The sequence below is a fragment of the Erpetoichthys calabaricus genome, chromosome 17, assembly GCF_900747795.2.
Source record: "Erpetoichthys calabaricus chromosome 17, fErpCal1.3, whole genome shotgun sequence".
NCBI classification, from domain to species: Eukaryota; Metazoa; Chordata; class Cladistia; order Polypteriformes; family Polypteridae; genus Erpetoichthys; species Erpetoichthys calabaricus.
Genome location: NC_041410.2, coordinates 851,051 through 857,050, shown reverse-complemented (window position 1 = coordinate 857,050; position 6,000 = coordinate 851,051).

Here is a 6,000-nt window from a genome sequence, read left to right as displayed (position 1 = left end):
GGGTCTGCCAGGAGAAAGAATAAGCATGTCCAGCTTACAAATTACGTGAATGTGTACTGAAATGAACGGAAATCCACCCTGAAAGATCATCACCATTAAGAACAGAAGATGTCTGCCGAGGCTTAGCCTGGACCAAGGGTGTCATTACAAAACAGCGCTGGCATTCCTAGTAATCAGCCTTGGAGTTACAGCCCTGGCATTGTCACGTGCCAATCTGAAGTGACTGCATGACAGTCCAAGAAAACAGTCAGCTTCATAGCAACACAAAGAATGTCACCAGTCACCGGACATGCGGCCACCTGAACACAAGTCCAGAACATTAAGTTACATAACATGACGTCAGATTAGCCACCCACTCTGTCACCTTGAATGGGAGTGGTGGCCTTGAGGATGTCATGTTATGTCACATTATTCATTCATATGCTAAACATACCTGTTCACATAACTGGGGGGGCTGAAGGCTCTCCTGACGAGCGTCAAACGAGAAACGGCACTGGAGGGGGTGCCAGCCCACTGCTCAGCACAATCTATCTATCTATCTATCTATCTATCTATCTATCTATCTATCTATCTATCTATCTATCTATCTATCTATCTATCTATCTATCTATCTATCTATCTATCTATCTTATATAGTGCCTTTCATCTATCTATCTATCTATCTATCTATCTATCTATCTATCTATCTATCTATCTATCTATCTATCTATCTATCTATCTATCTATCTATCTATCTATCTTATACAGTGCCTTTCATCAATCTATCTATCTATCTATCTATCTATCTATCTATCTATCTATCTATCTATCTATCTATCTATCTTATATAGTGCCTTTCATCTATCTATCTATCTATCTATCTATCTATCTATCTATCTATCTATCTATCTATCTATCTATCCATTTCTTATATAGTGCCTTTTCTAGCTGTCTCCAGTCTGTTATGTAGCGCCTCACCAGTCTATTACATCATATCCCCTCTATTTAAGTGTCCATTATATAGCGCCTTATCTGTCGATCTGTAATAGCCCAGTCCCTAACCCTGATGTAGTGCCTTTCCTAATGTGTGTGTATCCAAACTCTGAGACTGCTTTGTGTTCAGGGCCCCCCCTTGCTGTGTCCACTCTATAAAGCGCCGCTTGTTAAAGTGCCACATGAACGTATTCAACAGCAGTCCATCTGCTGACATTCAGTGACCACCGTTACCTAAAGAGATGTCTTCTTCTGTTTTCCTGCCCCACATTCACAGCTAAGTGTGCCGCCCCCTGAGCTCTCCATATTTCCTCTTTTTCGGGGGTCATTCAGACCTGGACTCGTATTTTCTTCCTTCCTTTGCCTGACATCTCATACCCCGGCATGTCCTCCCACGTCCCACTGTAAGGTTGACCCCTGAATCGACCATTCGACTGCCCTCCCGGCTTCGGCCTCGTAGCGTCCAGCTTTCTCTTACCTGAGCTGGAGGTCTTGCGTCGTCTCCCTTCTCCGAGAGCAGAGTGGATGAACGAACGACGCGCCTCAGTGAATCTCACACGACATCTGCTCCTCGCCGCTTGTTCCTGCTGCTCTGTGAAGCCGCTCTGCTCTGCTTGGCTTGCCTTTTGTTTTTTCCGTTGTGCCGCTCTGCGCTTCTTCTCTTCTCATTAACTCTCAGGATGGTCACCCCCAGCCAGCCAAGACCGCAGTGAGGCTCAGCCTGTCGGTCGATGAGGATGATGGCAGAAGACGAGGGGCCCTCAGGTTGGCCCAACTTCCTCTGTGATGAGAAGAAATAAAACACAGAAAACAACAATCAAAAGAAGAAGAAGAAGGAGGAGGAGGAGAACGAAAGACGTTTAGAAACCTCAAGGAGAGCTTCTGTAAAAGGTGAGCACCTCCTGTTACTTTACATTATCACTGGCAGCCCCCAAATGTCAGTGAGGAGGTTGTAATGACCACCAGGCTGTAGAGCACCCACTGGTGGGCATTGTCCAAACTGCTCCTCTCTTCACACCCCTCATGACCCTGCCAGTGCCACTCCAGTGCCACACTTCAAGCCAGTGCATTAGGCTGGCATTGCAGTGGCTGGTTTTAATGGCTGTGTGACGTTATCGAGACACTGCTGATGGTTTACAAATCACAACAAGCAGAATTCTGAGCTGGCCAGCCTGAATAGATAACCCTGTCTAGAAGTGCGGATCTTCCATGAGACCACTCAAAGTGCTAACAGACCAGCAGCCCAACTGCACAGACCACCCTCACTGGCTCCCTCTAGTGGGCCCTCTCCATGGTAGACCCCAGCTGTCTCTCCTCTTAAAGGGGCACCTCCCTGGCACATTGGAAATGAACCACCAGATTTATAGGGATGAGGGCAGTTCCTGGTGGGAGACCACCCATAAGACACATGGAACATAACCCTGGCAGCTCACATAGACAAACAAAGAATAAAGTACGTAATCAACACAAACCACAAATGAACAAAAGAGACATACAGTGAAGGAGGAACCCCGGCTGAGACACTTCTGTGGTGGGACAGCTCCTAAAGAGGGACGGCGCAGGGGGCCGTGTGGAGGATCAGCCTTGGGGGACAGTCGAGGAACAGGCCACGGTGTTGGCAGGGAACTTCCTGGATGGAGGGACATTCTTTGCTCTCCACAACACACAACTTTTGGAGGCTCGTTTGGAGATGTTCATCTTTCACAGCCGAGAAACTTCATGCAACGCGGATTTCAGGGGCAATTGAGTGAAATGGAGCTCTGCTGGCGGTCTAGCAGTGCCAGTGCCTTGAGGGGTCGGCCCACTTAGTCAAATGGCTGGCCAGCTGACTCAGGACGGCCACCATTTTATTTTCTTCGAGGCCATCAAGGGGCTTCTCTTGCCTCCGATTGTTTCTTGGCTTCCTCCTCTCCGTGGCGCCGCTCGCCATTTCGCATACGAGTTAAATTAAAGGCCGTCTGCTAAGTGAGCCTGAGCGTCAGACGAGCCGTTAGCCCACATAGTGCACACGCTCGATGATTATCTGCTCTAGCGGGCTGTGATCTGCCAACGTACAGGGCGCTATAAAGGCCTCGAGCACACCGCATGGGGGCACCAAGCAGACGTCTGCTAACAAGCGGGGGCCGACTGTCCGCTCACAACATCAGCATCAAAGCAAAGCCGCCAAGGAGGCCTCACGGGCGTCGCCTTCAGCTGCTGGGGTTGGCACAGAGGGCGCTCAGTTGAGGGGGGGGCAGCGATGTTTTTTTTTTCTTTTTTCCAATGCAGATTCTTCTTTTGATCTTTTTTAGGCACATCAAGTCTTCTCACGGCTGGCAGGCCAAACAGATTTGTGTGCCAATTTAAGCAACTTAAAGTCCTGAAGTGTTGGCTGAGGCAGCCTGAGCTAGCAAAGTGCCTAGTGGGTGTATATAGCGCCTCTTATGTACTGTGCCACGCAAGGCATCCCAGCCAGGCATTCCCTTTCCTAACTGGGACACCAGTACAATGGAAGGGTGGTGGGAGTAAGCCGGGTGGCAGCACTGCTCCGCTGGAGCTCCCATTTGGATGTCTGCAGGGCGGCGTGGGAGTTGGAGCCTCAGGAGGAGGACAATGACGAGGCTCCCCTGTCGTGTGCAGGTTCCACCTGATCCGGACACTGGACTGAAGAGGAGTTGGACCCGTGCAGGGGGTCAACACTTGGCTGGAGAGGAGGAGGAGGAGGACAATGAAGGACAGAAGGATTTGGGAACGGTTGGTGGTGGGAATGGAAGGCATCTTGATGGGCAGAGTGGAGCTGGTGTGTGCAATGCCCCTAATTTGAGATGGAGTATCGCCATGACTGCTGAAGGCCTGTGCACTGGAGCTGGGGAGTCCTCTACAGTGCATCTTCAACCTGAGCCTGGAACAGGGGAGAGTCCCGAGGCTTTGGAAAACATCTTGCATCACCCCAGTCCCAAAGGTATCACGTCCTAGTGACCTGAATGACTTCCGGCCTGTCGCTCTGACGTCACATGTGATGAAGACCATGGAGCGGCTGCTGCTCACCACCTGAGGCCACAGGTCCGTCACGCCCTCGACCCTCTGCAGTTTGCATACCAGGAGAAGGTGGGAGCGGAGGATGCCATCATCTATATGCTACACTGATCCCTCTCCCACTTGGACAGAGGCAGTGGTGCTGTAAGAATTATGTTTCTGGACTTCTCTAGCACCTTCAGCACAATCCAACCTCTGCTCCTTAGGGACAAGCTGACAGAGATGGGAGTAGATTCATACCTAGAGGCATGGATCGTGGACTATCTTACAGAGAGACCTCAGTATGTGCATCTCAGGACCTGCAGGTCAGCAGTACAGGAGCGCCGTAGGGGACTGTACTTTCTCCGGTCCTGTTCAGCCTATATACATCGGACTTCCAATACAACTCGGAGTCCTGCCATGGGCAAAAGTTCTCTGATGACACTGCTATCGTGGGCTGCATCAGGAGTGGGCAGGAGGAGGAGTATAGAAACCTCATCAAGGACTTCGTTAAATGGTGCGACTCAAACCACCTACACCTGAACACCAGCAAAACCAAGGAGCTGGTGGTGGATTTTAGGAGGCTCAGGCCCCTCATGGACCCTGTGATCATCAGAGGTGACTGTGTGCAGAGGGTACAGACCTATAAATATCTGGGAGTGTAGCTGGATAATAAATTAGACTGGACTGCCAATACTGATGCTCTGTGCAAGAGAGGACAGAGCTGACTATACTTCCTTAGAAGGCTGGCGTCCTTCAACATCTGCAATAAGATGCTGCAGATGTTCTATCAGACGGTTGTGGCGAGCGCCCTCTTCTACGCAGTGGTGTGCTGGGGAGGCAGCATTAAGAAGAAGGACACCTCACGCCTGGACAAACTGGTGAGGAAGGCAGGCTCTATTGTTGGCATGGAGCTGGACAGTTTAACATCTGTGGCAGAGCGACGGGCACTCAGCAGGCTCCTGTCAATCATGGAGAATCCACTGCATCCACTAAACAGGATCATCTCCAGACAGAGGAGCAGCTTCAGTGACAGACTGAGGAGATCGTTCCTCCCCCACACTATGCGACTCTTCAATTCCACCCGGGGGGGGGGGTAAACATTAACATTACATAAAGTTATTGTCTGTCTGTATACCTGCATTGTTATCACTCTTTAATTTAATATTGTTATTATCAGTGTGCTGCTGCTGCAGTATGTGAATTAATAAAGTATCTATCTATCTATCTATCTATCTATCTATCTATCTATCTATCTATCTATCTATCTATCAATTATATAGCACCTTTCATCTATCTATCGATTATATAGCACCTTTCATCTATCTATCTATCTATCTATCTATCTATCTATCTATCTATCTATCTATCTATCTATCTATCTATCTATTATATAGTGCCTTTCATCTATCTATCTATCTATTTATCGATTATATAGCACCTTTCATCTATCTATCGATTATATAGCACCTTTCATCTATCTATCTATCTATCTATCTATCTATCATATAGTGTCTTTCATATCTATCTATCTATCTATCTATCTATCTATCTATCTATCGATTATATAGCACCTTTCATCTATCTATCGATTATATAGCACCTTTCATCTATCTATCTATCTATCTATCTATCTATCTATCTATCTATCTATCTATCTATCTATCTATCTATCTATCTATCTATCTAATTTACCACGACTGCTTTTCAAATCTCCTGCCTACAGAGACTTCCATGCACATTGGACTAATTAACATATAATAAGAACTTGTACGTTTGTTCACGTGTCATTTCTTTCATATTGTCTTTCATATCTAATATATTTATCACATAAGCACCTCGTACTCGCAGGTCACATCTGTCTGTGTTTGGCCTTCTCCATCAGCGTCTCCAGGCAGCCACATCTGGACACTCTGGACAGGAACAGGCCATTCAGCCCGATGACGCTCGATGACAGTCAGTCCCATCCGCTTAGTCCTTCAAGTCGAGTGTTGGGGGTCCCTAAAGTCCTCCTGTCCGCCACACCACCTGGTC